Consider the following 18,915-nt stretch of genomic DNA (forward strand, 5'->3'; position numbering starts at 1 on the left):
ACAGGAAGTTGATGTCCATTTGTCTTTTGGATTTGAGTGAATGGGGGTAGGTAAGTAGGAACTAATAGAACCTTTAACACAGATATTACATGCATATTTATTAATATATTTATATGGCAATACACGCCAACACATTCCAGGAAAAAGGAGGTGAAGCAATACTTTCTATTTCCTTAAAATTCCTCCATGACCATGCTTAGTTTTTTCCTTTCCTTACAAACACTTAAACCATTCCGAACTTCCGTGGTTTGAGGTCCTAATGCTACATCCCGTTCCCTTTATAGCAAAAGAAAATGTTTGTTTCCATCTAGGAAAAGGCACTTCTCGTTTTTTTTTTTTTTTTTTTGTAGAACTAAAACATCAAACTGCTACCTAAATTATTATTATTATTACCAGCATTATTTTTCAACCCCTTAAAGGTACCAGCACCAGCTGATTGAGTGAGAGCTGCTTCCTCAGAGGCCTGGGCCCCAGCCCTTTGAGTGCTCTCCTCATAGATTTTAGGTTCTGTTAACCCCAAGTTCTTCCATTTTTTTTCCCCCCAGGCCTGGGAGTGGCTGTTGTCTTCAGTAGTAGCAGCTACCTCTGTTACCTCCATGTTCCTACCTTCTCTTTTCAGTCCTCTAATGCCTATTTAACTGAGTCTCTATATTCAATATTAAGATTAAAATAACAGGTGTGTTTCTCCCTTTCTCAATTGCATTTTGATTGAGACTCAGCTCTACTGTAGGCCCCTAAGGCTCTGATTTCTCAAACATGCCACATGGTGATGGAAGGGAGCCTGGTAACATTCCTTTCCATTTGTCCAGGCTTTACTGTCTCCTTGTTGAGATCTATGTACTTATATAAAGTGACCCCCAAAAGAGGAATCTCCCTTTTTGGGACCCCACCTCCCCACTCCTTACACACATTTCTATTGCAACTCTGTGACACCTTCATGGATTGACCACACACCAAGGGTTCTGCCCAAGGGTTCTCTTTGATATTTGCTCAGAAAAACCTATCTCCCTATCCCAAATAGCCTGGGCTCCAGGGCATTCTTATCACTCATTCCATCCTTCACAAGATAACTGACATTTTACTCAAGGTGGCTGTTTAGGAGAGAGTTGGCTCCCGCCCAGAAGGACATGCCTTAGCTGATCCAAGGATTCTAGACAAGCCCTAAGATTCCTCATTTTGGCCCCCCAAGGCACTTTTTCTTAGATACGCTTACATTCTTAAAGCTAAAATGGACCTTTGAAATTATTTATCATCTATTCTAACCTTTCCTTCTAGGGAGGATGTATAAATTATATATTTTAAAAAATTACAATCGTAGATGAATAAAACAAAAAGAAATGGTTAAATAGATAATTCAGAGAATACGAATTTTTCCCATGTCTGATGCTATAAGGCAGCCAAGAAATCCAAAAGAAGTATTGTATATGTGTGTGTATTTTTTTAAATAAAAATATATATTTTAAAATTTTTATCTTTAACCTGGCTCTACACATTGAGAGTTACCATCTCAATAAATGTCAGGTTCGGGAACTTGTAAATTCTATAGAGAACTAAAGTAATTTTCCTGTAATTATTCAGCAGCTGTCATTCCTGGAAACTGTAATTGCAGTGAAATAGAATGTTCCCAAATCATGATGAGGGGAGGCAATGTTCTGTGATCTGGGGCATGCAATGCCAATGAGGAATACAGCATATAATCTGTGTATCCAGAATATAAAATGGAAATACTGCTAGGGCATATGAGGCCACCATTTGTTCAATTATTCAAAATCTCTTATAATGTTTTGGTCTCTCAAGCATCCATGGCCACATTCTGATACGATTCTATTTAATCCTCTGCATGTTCAAGCCTGATACCTGATTACGGTATTCTCATCTCTATAAAAACAACCACAAAGGATGGTTAACAGATAGAAAAGTACCGCCAGATAGGAGGAATAAGTTCTAGTCTTCTGTAGCACTATTGGGGGTGGCTATGATGAACAACAATTTATTGTATATTTCCAGCTAGATAGAAAAGCAGATTTTGAATGTTCTCACACAAATAAATGGTGAGTATTTGAGATGACAGATACGCTAATTACCCTGGTTTGATCATTATACATTGTATACATGTATCAAAATATCACATTGTACCATATGTACAATTACGTGTCAATTTAAAATAATAATAAAAGTAAAAACCCCACTTATGTACATTGAAAAAGCACTTTTAACAATGAATTCTGAGTTTCTTTTCCCGATAAATGTAAAACAACAGAGTTGAAAAACAGGGTTGGTTCTCTATAGTTATGTTTAAATATCCTCGTTCCATTTAGCGCTGTGGTTATCTACTAGTTATCTATTGACATACAACAAACTACCTGAAATCTTAGCAGCTTAAATCAGTCGACATTTTTTATTTCACAGTTTCTGTGGGTTAGGAATTCAAGAGTACCTTAGATGGGTGGTTCCAGCTCAGGAGCATTCACGAGGCTGCAATCAAGCTGTGGACCAGGGCTGCAGTCATCTGCCTGTTTTCAAGTATTTCATTCTTTTAGTTGCTATTGTTAACTGGGTTTTTCAATTATTTTTTTCAGTTTGTTCATTATTAGTGTGAAGAAATATACTAATTTTTGTGCTGATTTCGTATCCTGCAGCTGCTGAATTAGTTTAGTAGTTTCTAACAGGTTTGAAGGTGTAATCTTTAAGGTTTTCTCTCTATATAACCATGTCGTCTGCAAACAGAGATCATCTTTCTTGTCAGTCGAAATCCATCATGAAAATAGCACTGCAGAGGGCTGATATACCCCTGTACTGGTGGGAATCAGCTGGGTGTGTGCCCTTGGACTTAACTCTTCATATTTCTGGGTCTGTTTCCTCACTTGCCAAGTCAAAGAAGGATGAGGAAAGAATGACAGTGGTTTTAACTGGCCTTTTACAGTCATTATCTTATCTATAGTCATTATCTGATATAATGTTCAAAGCAGAAGCAAAATTCTAAGCAGTGAGAACAGAGAGACTAAGCAATCAGGAGGACCACCTACCTGCAGCACCCATTTGTAAGGCAAGGAACCAAATCCCATTCAGCCTTACCATAAAACCAACTGAGTCAGGTACTTCCTAAGTCCACTTGCAGCTGTCAAACCCCTGTGCCTTCCACCAAAAGTGCCCACATACTTTATTTTGAGTTCTGTAGTCCCAGAGAATTGCTTTTCATTTTTTTAACAAAGATCCTTTAAATGCAAACCATTTGTATCATTTCCTTGATTTTCTTTTCCACGGTGGAAACTAACCACTTTTGTACAGTGACTCCATTTTTAATTCAGGAAAATAAAGAAAATAAATATTGGTGTGTAGGTCAGTTTCTGGCTCTCCCTGAGTTAGGAGACAAACGATCAGGGCCTAGCTAGACATGTACCTAGTTCCATTATTCCTTAATACGGCTATTCATAGAGATGTTCCTGTGCATTTCACCTCGCTCTTTCCTTGTGACCTAGTAGTAATAAACCTCCAAAGAGCTGACTTGAGGCTAAGAGTCCAAATTTATTGCATGTCAGATAAATGTTTTTTGAAGCTTTTGAGAACCTTCTGTTGACTTCACTAAACCATTTTTTTTTTCTCTACATAGACATGGATTGTTTAAAAATGTGTTTCATATGGTTATTTAGGAGGACGTGTCTTTCTGCTAGCCAGATGATTACTGTAGGATTATAAGCATGTTGTTGAGACTTTAGTACATAATCTCTCAAAAAATTCAAGGAATGCATAGGGTCTTTGGTTGCTTTGTGTACCTTTCCCTTTATGAAGCCACCCTGGTACCCTGACCCCCTGTCACACCACCCTGGGGCTCTGATGAATCTACAACTTTGAAGACCATTCTCATGTGCCTTGTTGATTGATGGCCTTCTTCTCAAAGCCTCAGGAGGTTGGGGACACATTTTCCACTGCGGGAACATTTTCTTATTTAAAATTAAAGCTGCAGCACAGTTCTATGGTTAGAAGAGCAGCATTTTTAACTAAGGTGCCACCAAGTCACACATGATACAGATTCATCACTTTATGGTATTTGCCGTGCTTGACAGACAGAGCAAGACAGGCATTGGCTTCTAGCATCTGTCCATGTAAACCTATTTTTTGAAAAATGTTCACATCCAACCTTTTGAGAGATTGAGAAGTAACAGGATGACTTTTTACCCAACCAAATATGAGGTTCTCTTATGAATCAGGAAGAAGCGTACAATGTTTATTTTAAAGAAACTTCTTATTTATAGCATTTTGCTTACTGGAGTGCTGGAGCTAGCTCACACCAGCCTATAAAATTTGACTGATTTTGTCCCACGTTTGAAAAAGAAGAAAAGCACACATTATGCAATGCCAACCATGTCCTTTTTAAGATGGTGGGCTCCTCAAAAAAGACATTTATTTTTTCCCCACAGAATTTATAACCTATTTGAGGAAAGAAGGAAGACTGGAAACACCAAACAAAGCAGTGTAACCTTGACCATAAGGACAAGCAGAGTCCAAGAAAGAAAGAGAAAGGAGTGGGCACATATGGCAGAGACCATGGAAATGCTGGAATTTGGGCTAGGTCTCTAAGGACAGGCAGGACAGGAATATGGGCAACCAGGCAGAGAGAAAGTCATGGAAAAGTTATGGTAGGCACATAGAAAGAATAAAATCTACCATGAATAAGAAAAGCAAGCATAGAGCATCTGAGTGTAGTGATGTGGGGAGAGCTTGCAACTGTGGGACACAGTACAGTTCATGCTATGTCTCATACACATCATACGTCTCCTCATTCTGATCCTCAAACCGAGCCTGAGAGATGAAGGCTACTGAGGGTTAATTGGTGCAACACAGCTGTATAAGCCTGTGGTCAGAACAACAACAAAAATGGTCTTCTATTCTTGGTTCTGCATTGTCCCACAGTACCATGTTGATTCCACTTATCTGCACTTTAAAGCATGTAATACAGAAAAGCAGCAACAAAAAAGAATTTTAAATGAGTAAATATATTTAACACTTTCTGGTTAACTCTAAACGTGTGGATGATGTTCTGGTTGGCCTTGAATGACAGTAAAGTGAAACTTCCGAGTAGGATTGCTTTCAAGAGTTCAGATAGGCTGGGCGCGGTGTCTCACACATGTAATCCCAGCACTTTGGGAGGCTGAGGCAGGCGGATCACTTGAGCCCAGGAGTTAGAGACCAGACTGGGAAACATGAGGAAAGCTCGTCTCCACAAAAAATACAAAAAATTAGCCAGGCATGGTGGCACACACTGTAGTCTCAGCTAGTTGGACAGCTGAGGTGGGAGGATCACCTGAGCCCAGGGAGGTCGAGGCTGTAGTGAGCCGTGATCACACTTCTGCACTCCAGCCTGGGCAACAGAGTAAGACCTGACTCTCAAAAAAAAAAAAAAAAAAAAAAAAGAGTTCTGATACAATTTCTCTGCAAGGCATCCAACATATCCGAGCACACAGGCTTACTGTAGTCAACCCTGACTCTTGACAGGAAGCAGAATTATAACCAGAGCTCAATTTCTAAGGAAAAGAAAACACACAACAACTAAAACATAGTGTTATCTAAACTATGAGGGCTGGATTCTCAGGCCCCCTGAGAGTCAACTTTCCTAAAAGAAATATTTTTGTTCTTTTCCCCATACCATATGCTAAACCTCAAAAGTAATAAACAAGAATTGAACTTTTGAGTTTAAAAATTTCCAGTAACTTGAATCTCATATGGTGTGGAGCGAAAAAATCCAGAGACAAACGGAATACTTCATGATTTTGTTTCTCTAAAGTATAAAAAACTAAGCAAAACCAATCTGTGCTGTTAGAAGTCAGCTTCGTGGTTATCCTTGGTGGCATGGGAGTGGGGGTATGATGACAGGGATCAAAAGAGAGCTTTTGGGGTGTAGGCAATATTCAGTTTCTCTGTCTGAGTAGTGTTTACACAGGTATGCTCACTTTGTAAAAATTCATCAAGCTGTAAACTTAGAAGCTGCACATTTTTCCTTATGTATGTTATACTTCAGTACTTAAATATTTCCTGCACACTTAAACAGGGTACAGCCAGGATTACAATAATTTAAAAGACAAAGAATGTTTGACATTGGAAAAATGCTCTGACAATAGCGTGTAGTATTGGAGGCCTGGCTTGAGTAGATGTTAGGGTAGAGCAGTCTTAGGAGGTTTGAAGGAAAGAAGGCCAGGTAAACAGAAGCACTGGTACATTCCATCCTTCCAAATGAGTGCCAGAATCTAACTGAAGGATACTTGAGACAATTAGAGATATAATAAAAGGTCCTAGATGGCATATAATATCCAATATCAGAATCTAGCCCCCCCGGGGCTATTTTCTCATAATTCAACAAATTGATTGCCTCTGGAGATCTTAATCCAGAAGGAAATGATTTCAGATAAACAGAGAAAAGGCCACACTTATACGAGGTAAATAAAATAGACATTCTATTTTTAGTCATTCAATGAATACAATACAATTTTAAAAGCAGAGTGTAGGGCCCCTTGAATCTCACTCACTGGTCACTCTTCATAATTGTAGCAGATACACAGGATCATAAAATTTTTGAACAGAAAGTGGTGTATAATTTAAGAGACATACTATTTTATCCCTTTTCTAGGTTTGCTAAGCCTCTACTTATGTCAAGTCAGCTCATTATAAAGTTCTATACCATGTTGGGTTAAGCTCTTACCTCCTATCCAAAATTTTCTTCTCCAAGTTATATCTTGGAGCAAATGTCAGATCTTTTTCTATGCCACAGAGCCTACTGGTGATCCTGGTGATCTGGTGAAGCCTATGGACTCTCCCCAGAGCAAGTGTTTAAATCCACAAATGAAAAGGCATGAGCTTACAAAGAAAACCACTTTTACTAAAATTCAGTTATCAAAATACTTTAAAACTTTAATATAGCAACATATATGCTTCTTAGAGAAAGCATTACAAACAAGAGCTGCCTGAGGTCTAACAGCAATTGTAATTTCAAAGTGTCAATGAGAACAAATGAATTTTTGAAATATCTGCAACAACTCTATTGTAATTTTTTAAAAATGTGGTTTCTATCGGTGAAAAAGTTATAAGTATTGATAAAATTCTGTGTAGGCTTCATGCACGCTCGAAAGAAATGCTAAATGTCAGTTAGGGGTTGATGAAAGTAAGGATGCAATTTTTTTTTTCCATCCAAGCCCATAGATACCATGGATTCCACCTACAGACTCGAGATCTGTGAATCCCAAGCTAACAATCTCTGTTTTAGAGCACGCTCTCGGCCTATATTCAGGTTTACTAGCCATTTAACAATAACATCTTTGATTTTTGTAAAATGGTTTAAATTATTGTGTAACATATAGTCCAAGGTTTCCCAAATAAAGAGTTTAAATTTTAGTATTAAGAGAAACTGTGCCTCTGAAAAATAAGAAGAGTTATCTGTAATGGCCCTGCTTTACATTTCTGCCCACATTGATTTTTATCTGCATTGGCAGTAACTATATCAACTTTTGTGGCTTGCATATTTGGCTTCTCTGACTTTTCTTGATTTTAGTTTTCCACTGCCATTGTATGAACCCAATTTTATGTTTCTTTTATTGAAAACCATCGTGTGTGTGCATGTGCATGCACGTACGTGTGTGTGTGTGTGTGTGTGTGTGCTTAAAAGGTGGGATGTAACTTTGGGAGGCCAAGGCAGGCAGATTGCTTGAAGCCAGGAGTTTGAGACCAGCCTGGCCAACGTGGTGAAACCTCGTCTCTACTAAAAATACAAAAATTAGCCGGGCGTGGTGGCACACGCCTATAATCCCATCTACTTGGGTGGCAGAGGCACAAGAATCGCTTGAGCTCAGGAGGCAGAGGCCGTGGGGAGCCGAGATCATATCACTGCATTCCAGCAGCCTGGGTGACAAAATGAGACTCTGTTAAAAAAAAAAAAAAAAAAAGGTGTGATGTAAATACATAGATAAGAGTCATTGTCCTTGGGTTGCAGAGCCACCATGAGGATCTGGGTCTCCAAGGCCTTCAGACCCGTGCTGTTACCTAAACCCCAATACCTGCATACTCCTTGTCAATGTCATGTTTCCAAATATTTGCAACCCCTGGTAAATACCAGACATAAGATCTAGAACTGGCTTGTACTGTGATTGAATATGGATTTGTATTTATGTGAGAGGGGTTGATCTCCAGCAGAAAGGAACTGCCTTTTAAAAATATCCAAATATAGAATAACATTCAGTATGCTGGAGTGTTGCATGCCTGTGGCCTGTCATTGAAGGGCAGCTGGAGGGTCTGCCAGGACTCATCTTTGGCAACAACATAATTTCCTCTCTCATTCTAATCTTCCCATTCTCCATTTAAATGAGTTTTTTTCCTCGTACTAATTTTATTTTTAAAATTCTAGGCTTGGGGGAAAATTAGAAGAGTAATATATTCATTATTTTTAAAGATAATCAACATCCTGATTTATTAATTTTATGGTATTGTCTGCACGATGTATAACAAATCTATTCTCTGGATTGCAAAAGGGCCTCCCAGGGAAGCCAGAGAGAGAAGATGGATGAATTGCATGATAATTTTCTTGGCCTTTATTTAGCAAATGCTGTGGGTGTGCTGTTTTTCACTGTTCAGCTTGAGAGTGAACATGACAATGGAATGACTCCAATTTAGAGGTAAGGCCATCCTTAAACATGTTCTCCATTCTTCTGCCTCTATGACAGTGACGTGATAGTACCTGACTCCTATTTAGAGGCAAGACCACCCTTAATTATTCTCTCCATCCTTCTGTCTCTACAGCTGAAGCAGAAATTACATGAATCATTGATAATGTGTTTCTCTTACAATCATCAAAGTCAGGTCCTTAAAACTTTGGGGTCTGAATGCCCACCCTTGCCAGCCAGCAAGGGCACAGGATCATCCTTAAACACATTTAAATGGTCTTCCCTGGAGCCAAGGATTAATAAACTTGTTAGAGTCCTCCAGACAAGTTCATGACTACGGGGTAGATGTTTTCAGTTTTGTCAAAAGAGAGACAAGACATTTTCTCCCTATCACTTCCTATATCTGTTGTATTTAAGGCTTACTGGTTTAATGTTCTTTTCCTCTATTGTAGCCTATACTCCTTGTGCCTCATGGGTTCAAGCCTCAACATCTTTGCTCAAACAGGCCTGACACTTGAGCAGATAAAAATCTAAATTGGAGATCTAGGACGAACACCCACGAAAAATAAGGCATAGGCTCACCTATCAATGCTATAAATGCAATCAGAACATCAATATACAAGTCCTGAAAGGAGGAGAAATACCAGGCAACTCTCCTTATTCTATCTAATCTCCTTATTCTAACTCATCCTCTGCATAACTGTCCAAAAAAAAATCTTAAAACTTTTATTTCTCTCTTATTTGCCACCCTCCTGTTCCTTTTGTGTATCACAGAGTAATAACACTGAACACTGATGGAGAGCTGACCACTACTGGGCATTATCCTAAGTGCTTTGCATTCATTACCTATCTAATACTTGCAACAGCTCTCTGGGGTATGTGCTGCTCCTATCCACATGATTCAAATGAAGGAATCAAAGACTAGAGAGATTAGATAAAATGCTGTGGAATTCATAGTACTTTTTCACCAAATATTTCTATTCCTCCACTTTCAGAGAACACGCTAGGCTTGCACCTTGTCTTTGGCTGACACCATATTCACTGAATATGGCCCACTGACTATGGAAGTGACGAGTGTCATTCCCAGGCTGAGCACTGATTGAAGCCCCACGACCCTTCAGGGCTCTCTTTTCCCTTCTGCCACAGCGACTGACAACATTGAAGATGGTGGCTGCATTAGCAGCCTGGATCTCAGAATGAGGAAACACGAAGAGAGCTCCCAGCTGCCTTGCAATGTACATGTCGTGTTAAGAGATAAACAAACATTTGGGACTGTTTGTCACACCAGCATAGCCTATCCTCTCCTGACTAATAGAGGTGCCTCCTATATTATATGGCTGGTCAATGGCAGAGATGATCTGACCTTAGAGTCCAAGCCCTCAATCAGAATGATATATTATCTTATTTAACATTAGTCATGTCAATCAGATTCTCTCAAGCATTTAAACAGAAGATAGCAGGAGAGAATTTAATAGCAGTGAAATAAATGAAAGAGAGTCAGACAGAGGGAGGATGCAGGAACTCTTGAAGTTGAAGAATGGTAGGGAGAACTGATTATCCCAGTTCCCCTGACCCTGCCAGTTCTCCAGGTATGCTCCAGTCTAGGGGCATGGATGTGGGAGCATTTGAGGGATCTCATGAGATTCGTGCCTGCATAATTGTCACATTTTCATCCAACAGAATTTAATGAATATAGAACCAAACTCATTGTGTTGTCTTTTGTTTTTGTACAAGACAGTTTTTAAAAGACATTTTCTTCTTCACTTGAACATGAAACAGGGCATAAAAGCATGCAGGGTATTTGATTATTTCAATAAACAGTATCCTCATTTTCTCAGATCTCATCTTGCTCAAAATTCCTCAATAGCTCTCCATTGCCTATGAAATAAAGCCTAACCTTATTAGCATGGACTAAACACACCTTGGATCTGGCTTCTGACTCATCTGCCCCCATCCTTTCCCATTACTTATTACATCCCAGCAGCACTCATTAATAGTAATACCCTCAAAATGCTATGCTCTCTCCTGTCCTTGCATCTTCACATATATCATTTCCCAAAATGACTTCCCTGATTTCCATACCTGGAAAACTCCTATTCATCCTTCAAATTGTAGCTCAAAGCCATCATACCCTATCACCTCCAGACCAACTACCTCTCCTCTCCGCTATGCTTTGAACGCTTCTTATATGTCCATCAGCAGAGGGTCTCAACCTTGGCTACACACCTTGTGAGATAGGAATAGCACTGGGTAGTTGCAGGAGGATGGAAAAACCCAGACAACAGCTAAATCAAGAACTAGGCAAAGAAATCACAGGATAACAGAAAACCCCAAATAGGGGAGAGAAAATGACAAAAATCTTGGTCAGGGTGACGTGTCTATGACTCTTCTGGGCAAACCAACATAAGGGAGAAAGGGGGCAGTAATGAGGAGTTGGGGCAGGGCTGAAATCCCCTTCTTTTCCAGAATATCTAATGATTATTTTACCCCTTAATTAAAAAAACACCCCCAAAATTAGAAACCTATACTCCATTGTGGGCAACTCATTCTTATGAGCATGCCCACACTTCTCTCTTAAGTGTGTACCTTTGCTTTGCAATAAAAGCTTCTTGTCTTTCACATCATTCCAACTTATCCCCAAATTCTTTCTTGTGACAGTGTCAAGAACCCCAAAAACTGGTTGGGGCTGGGGTCTCACTGGTGTCTCACAGTATCTTTTAAAACTCTCCAAGTGATTTTAATATTTGAATACTACCTTTTATTATTCCCCAAATTGAAGACTTCAGACAAGCTATGACCATGCTTTTAATCTCATATAAGCCTAGTGCCTAGCCCTATATAGGAATAAATACATAGAGCTTGAGTGGCAACTTCTCTCACAATATTTTTTCAGCACTTCTCTCACAATATTTTTTCGTCACTAATGAATTCTTTAGAAAGTAACTCCTGAGAGTAGCAAAAACTGCTTAATTCAAGTTGACCCATTTAAATATTTTTAATATTTCTACCAGCAAGTTTAGTTTATATTTCTAAATATATCCATCTTTGACAAACCATCTTCTATCACACTTAGAGAGGAAGGGAAGCTATCCCTCCAGAATTGCTATTTTTAAATGGTTTTGATATATCTCATTTATTTAGCACTATCAGGAAAAACAAGAAATATAATTAGCAAGTTAGTTGCTTTCAAAAGTAATCATTGCCTGAAATGGGGATAACATGGGTAAGTACCTAGTAGTGTACCTGGTCCATGCCGTCAACAAAAAGAGTCAAACTCTTTTCGACTCTTCTATCAGTCTTAAGGGCTCTGTTCTAATGTTAATGCTGGTCAGCTGTGCCCAGATTCCAATGGGAGGAGGGTGTAATGAGGCATGTCCAACCCCTACTTCCCATCAAGGCCTGAACTGGTTTTTTAGGTTAACTTTGGAATGCCCTTGGCCAAGGGGAGGGCCCATCAGTCTACTGCATGGCTTGATTTTTGGTTTACAATGCTGTATGCTCAGTAATGGCAGCTGTTATCACTGTGCTTCCTCTTTCAGGAAGGGCTGCCTTATTAAGTCACCTCACAGGAGGGCATCTGGAGATAACACTAAAAGAGGAAATAAGATGACTTGCCAGGCACTTTCTTTCATTTATGCACAGTCCATGAGATTTCCTGACCTCTTTCATCACAAACAAAGAGGTGTGTGCAGCTTTAGAAATTTAATGGACACGCTACCCATGTCATAAAGAAGAAACTGTTTCAGTTGTTTGTCTTTTCTTACTCCGTTTGGCTACTGCTATATAGGGCCTGCTTTTCTAGACCCTTGTGTTTTCCTCAAATCTCTGATTCTACATTTACATGAAAAGCCTTTAGACTGATTGCTCTGAGATTAGCCAACTGTTTCCTAGGTTTGATCACACAATTCCACTCCTACACAATTCCTTCTCTCCTAGGTCTTGTGATTCCCCATCCCCAGCTGAGTCATTCAATTGCAATCACATTTAATTGTCTCCACCTGAGTGGCTTTTTCTTTGGGCCGCCTGCCTTTGTCAAGCAATTGCAGGCAACATTTATTTATGCACATAGCATTTCTAAGGATCCATGGTACAAAGTGACTCTTCCAGATGAAGTAAAGTGACAGCTCTCCACATGATAATGACAGTGACATTTGAATTAGCTGCAAGTCTCCAGAAACGGGCATATTTCAATTTAATTTTTATCCAGCTCAAGATGAACTTAAAAATTGTTTTCAACCCTTGGTTTCATACTTTAGTTAATACCATGCATTAATTCAATGAGGTTTTTGTTTTACAGCTATGAATTTAGTAGTGGATTCATAATTATGACCATAACTTTTCACTGACTAGGCCTTCAAAAATTGATAAAGGAGGCACAGAAGAACAGATCTTCTTGGCATAGACTAGCTAGTTGTTGAAAAAAAAACCCTCTCCTCTGCCTCCTGGGCACCCAGCCAGGCTACATTTCCCAGCTGCCCTTGCAGTTAAGTGCGGTCATGTGACTGCATCCTGGTCAATGGAATGCCGACAGAAGTAAAATGAGTGACTTTCAGGTCTAGCCCATTAAAAACCTCCAGGCACCATCCTCCATGTTCTTTCTTATTGGCTGCTGATAGCAGCAGGAGGCAGACAAATGCCTAGGCAGATAGTGGCAGGTCCCTAGTGAAACCCCACTTTCAAGCCAAAGACAGTTTAAAGCCTGAAGGCCAAGTTACAAGTCAAATCCACAGACCGGATTGAGAACCTGTCGTCCCATTTGGTGTGCTTTCCTTTGATTTATCTCCACCTTTCACCGATTTTACATATACCTACTCTTCCCTTATTGTTTTTACACCGTGCCCACCTTTGATTGGTGCCTTCGTTTTAACTGTTTTTGCATACTCACACACCAACTGAATGTTGCCTTTTCCAATACTACCTATGGCCTGCCCCTCCCCTATCCTGTGCCTATAAAAAACCCAGATTCAGCCACACTGGGGGAAGAGATGATCTGACTTTGAGGAAGAGATGATCTCACTTTGGGGGAAAGGTGACCTGACTTTGGGGGCGAGGCCACCTGACTTTAGGGGAGAGGCCAACTGACTTCAGGGGAGAGATGACCTGATTTTGGGGGAGAGATGACCTGACTTCAGGGAAGAGACAACTCAACCTTCCCATCACCTCTCCACTGAGAGCTGTTTCGTCGCTCAATAAAATTCTCTGCCCTCATCACCCTTCAATGGTCAGCGTGACCTCATTCTTCTTGGATGCAGGACAAGAGCTCTAGACCCACTGAATGTGGGTACCTAGAAAGGCTGTGGCACTGGCCCTCTGCTCTCACCAGTGGGGGACAGCGCCCCACACAACAGAAGCAGTGGCAGGGCCAAACCAGTCCCAGAGCCATGCTGGTCCTGGAGCCATGGGCCAGAGAGGGACAACAGGCTGACTAGCTGCTAACATGCTGCAGTCCATCTGGCTGTGAACAGCAGAACAAAAAGAGCTAATTAGCACACTGTAACAGCCACTCTGGGGCTTTGGGGTCATGGGCACCCCTGCCTGGGTACCACCACATTCCCCTTGGGGCAATATGCCTGCTCTGGCGGCAGGCCCTGCATGGAACTTGCTTCTGTGTCGGCACTTGGAGTGGCCAGCTGGACCCCACACTCACTCGCTCATGTGTTCCCTCCTCCTAGGGGCTGAGGATGCAATTGTTTTTTGTTTTTTGTTTTTTTTTTTTTGAGACGGAGTCTTGCTCTGTCACCCAGGCTGGAGTGCAGTGGTGCGATCTCGGCTCACTGCAAGCTCCGCCTCCCGGGTTCACGGCATTCTCCTGCCCCAGCCTCTCCGAGTAGCTGGGACTACAGGCGCCCGCCACCACGCCCGGCTAATTTTTTTATATTTTTAGTAGAGACGGGGTTTCACCGTGGTCTCGATCTCCTGACCTCGTGATCCGCCCGCCTCGGCCTCCCAAAGTGCTGGGATTACAAGCGTGAGCCACCGCGCCCGGCCTGAGGATGCAACTGTTGCAGCTGCAGGAGTTACAGGCCGGAATGCAAGCCAGGTGTGGCCCGGTGGGCCGTGTAGAGGATGTGCCCCCTGCTGCAAGTCTGGCAAAGGGACTGGGAAAAATCCTGTGTCACTGTGACCTTGTAAGTCCTATGTTAAAAAATGCAAAGCCACAAGATGCAAGAAGCCTGGGTACCAAAATTATCGCTTGGAGGAATGTTACCCATCTATCAGGAATACCTCTCTTGGACCTTACATGAAAAGGAAATACATTTCTATTTTCTCAAGCCACTGAGATTTGGGGTTTATGTGTTATCGCATACTTTTACTTTAACTGGTAAAGATAAATGCTGTATGTCTTAAAATAAAGTACTATTTTCCCCCCTAATAACAGGGATATTTTCATTGTTTACTATTTGGAAAATACTCCATACTAGGTGTTAATGTCATCTGAAATATGTTTTTAGGAATAACTCTCTGGAAAATAACTTTGTTAGTCATAACATTCTTTCTTTTTCCTGAACATGGAAGGTAAAGGAGGAGGAAAAACCCTCAATTGAGATGCATTATTCTAGTTAAAGTTCTAGCAATGACTCAGGTTATTCTAATAACTAAATTAACTCAGCGAATCAAGCAATTTTGGGAATTGCAACTTTCTCAGGCCTCCAAGCCATGATACACTCAATGTTTCAACAATAGTATTTCTACTTTACTACTAGGACACAACTTGGGCTTTGCTAGAAATTTTCTCAACATATTTCAGCACACATGGAACACTTTAAATTATTTCTTATATAATATTTCTAGCACTTTGACCAATTTATTTGTAATCGGGCAATCAAGATATGAATACATTACAAACTACTATGAATAAAAGTCTGTTTGTTTTATGTATGATTATATAGAATTAACTAGCTGGTGTTCATCAGACATCAGCTAAGATCACCCCCACCCACCCCTTTGTAATTGACCTGAAACTGACTTGAATTCCCAAAACTTGATTAACTCAATTTCCTCAAATATCCCAAGCATTTTCATATGAGAGTACAATTTAGTGAATGAACATTTGGAATGACAAGGGAAGAGGAAGTATAAATCTCTATACTAAAAAGCAATCACTTAAAATATGATTATTATGTATTCATATATTAAAGAAAGGACTCTGACCTTCATCTCTTCTCCTATTTCAGCTTTCAATTCCAGTTCATGTTACATACAAAGAATTTGAACTATTTCCTTATTTCACTATCTCCTTTCAGATCATGTCCTCAGAGTTTCTTCATTCTCTACACCTAAAGCACTCAATGTAATCCTAAATAAAGCTGCTCCAAAGGCTCGGGTGACATCTGTTAAAATAACTACCCTTACATACACATACACACACACCCACACACACACACACACATACACACACACATGCAGTATCCTTGGTTTATGGTTCTGGTGATTCTGAAACAGTGAGAGAAATAATGAATTTTGAACATAAGATGTAATTAAAAATAGTGCTTCTTAGAATTAACATACACATTGCACACATTACCTGTGAACTGTGAATCTTATTAAAATGCAGATTCTGAGTCCATAGTCCATTCTGGGGTGAGATCTGAGATTCTACACTTCTAACAAGCTTCCAGTTGATGCCAATGCTACCAGCACTTGGGCCACAGTTTGAGTACCTAGGCTGTAGAACATTCAAATATTCATTGTAGGGTAGAAAGAACTTCTCACCCATTGTAAGGGTCATGGCTGTGGCATCTATAATACAAGAGAGATTAATGAGAGAAAGCCATACAAATCTGTTTAATATAAATTTTACATGACATGGGAATCTTCAGAAATGAATACTCAAAGAAACAGGGCAAACTTTTTACAGATAGTTGTGCATAAGTATTATTGGGGGACAAAAGGGTATGATCTTGTGAAATTAAATCATTCAGACTTAAAGCTGTTGGAACTTTAAATTATTCTGAGCTTTGAGAGGAATGTGACTATGTGGCATGAGTCATGTAGCATGCAGCTGCAACTTCTACTTTTTCCTGCAAATCATTAGGAAAGGCCTTGTGGCAGCAGAGATAAGACCCCTTTCAGATCATCACCCCTCCTCGCAGAATGTTAAAGCAACCTACCTCGGAATGTAGCAAACTATAACCAACCAAATTGCTATACTATATATATTGACCTTGTATGGAAAATGTTGCAACTCTGTTAACTGTCTATATAAGTGAAACCTTAACTTCCCCACTTTGGAACGCTGACCCATTCTTTTATAGTCAGTGTTTCTGGGTGTCCATCCTCAAGCTTTGCACTCACATAAACTCGAATAAGCACAGTTGATTATATTTTCTGAGTCTCATTATTTAAGGTTGACAGTCTAATGGTAATAAAGTAGGGGGAACTTAGCAAGGTATGTTTGTTCAGATTTTTTCTTGTGTTCCTTTGCCTTCAGAGATAGGGACATTCCTTTTCTCAGGTATAGAAAGGACACCTCTGGAATGAAGGTTTTATGGCCTACTTTAGAGGAAGGTCAGATAATTCTTTTATGGCCTGCTTCAGGGGAGAACGGTGAAAGAAAGCTAAAAGTAACCTTCCTGCTTCTGCTATTATTTCAAATGCCAAGGTGCCATTTTTGGGGGTAGCATATCCTGAACCCCATAACTATCCATTTACTGGTATTGTTCTGGTCACCTAAAAATCACGGGGAGAAGAAGAGTGATTAGAAATACAGCCAACTGGACCCTCTTCCTTGGAAGTTCTGATTAGGTACACCTCTTTAGAAAACTCTTTGGATGAACCTAACGTTGGGAACCTCTGATTAAGGCTTCTGCTCCTCAAAGTGGGGTCCTCAAACAAGCAGGACTGGCAGCCTTCAGGAGCTTCATAGATATGTAGAATCTTGGGTCTTACTCCAGCCTCACTGAATAAGAATTTACATTTTAACAAGAATCTCAGTTGATTTGTATGTACATTGAAATTTGAGAAGCGCTACTCTAGAATATCATAACAATACAGTGGAAAGAGAGAACTGGGGATATTTTAAGTGCAAAACATTATCATCATAGCCAACACTCACTGGAGAGTCAGAAAGTACGTTATATTAGTGTGCTGTTTTACAATTCAAATTGTTTTCAGACATGTTTTTCTTATTCAATTTAAGCGGTATCTCTCAATATCCTTCTGGGAGATAGGTATTATTCTCCGACTTTTATAAATAAATCTTGGTTTATTATTGAGGTTAGAAACTAAGTTGTTTTTGTTTTTTGTTTGTTTTTGAAACAGGGTCTTGCTCTGTCACCCAGGCTGGAATTCAGGGATGCGAACATGGCTCACAGCAGCCTTGAACTCGTGGGCTCAAGTGATTCTTCCACCTCAACCTCTCAAGCATCTAGGACCACAGGCACACGACACCATGCCTGGCTAATTTTTAAAATTTTCTGTAGAGACGGGGTCTCATCATGTTGCCCAGGCTGGTCTTGAACTCCTGGTCTCAAGGGATCCACCCACCTCGGCCTCCCAATGTACTGGGATTACACGTGTGAGCCACTGCACCTGGCTGAAACTAAGTTTTATTCAACTTTGTAAGACTCATACATTTTAAAAGCTAACATTTACTATCAAGGGAAGAATCCTTAAAACAGAACTTGAATCTTACTCAAAATAGTCTCTTGGTCAATCAGTTAGTATATGTTTATGTGAAGAGGAAATTTACTTGCTCGTCCTGAACTTATTTAATGATGTTAAGCCTACTAAGTTGTAAATTAAGTTTGGAAATGGAAGCTGACATGCAGTTGAGGCTAGATATATTGTCATAGTTTTTGTGATACAAATATATTTTTCATGCAGTTATATACAAAGCTTTATATTCAGTGTCATGTTTCTTCAGACAACTATTGAGGCTGTCAGCTGCAGTATTCTTCACTTACTCAAAAAACATTTCTTAAATACCAACTATGAACTTTCTAGGTTTTGGAGGTACAATATTGAGTGAGAAACAGTTTTGATAATTGAGGAGTTTATAGGCCTAGACAGAGGACGACTAACTGCTGTGAGGAAGGGGATAGGAGCATCTTCAAAGACAAGGTTATATCTCCTAGAGGTCTGAAAAGACCAAGTGAGAGTGTGACAGGAATGAATGAAGGAAGGGTATCCCAAATTGAGGGAATAACAGAGTCTGAGACATAAGGTTCTGAATGAACTTGAAATGTTTGGGGAGTGATGATTCATTTTGACCAGGGTTTCGGGGAAAAGGGGGGCACCTGGATTAGGAGGATGAGGAGGTAGCTTGGGG

The sequence above is a fragment of the Nomascus leucogenys genome, chromosome X, assembly GCF_006542625.1.
Source record: "Nomascus leucogenys isolate Asia chromosome X, Asia_NLE_v1, whole genome shotgun sequence".
Classification (NCBI taxonomy): Eukaryota; Metazoa; Chordata; class Mammalia; order Primates; family Hylobatidae; genus Nomascus; species Nomascus leucogenys.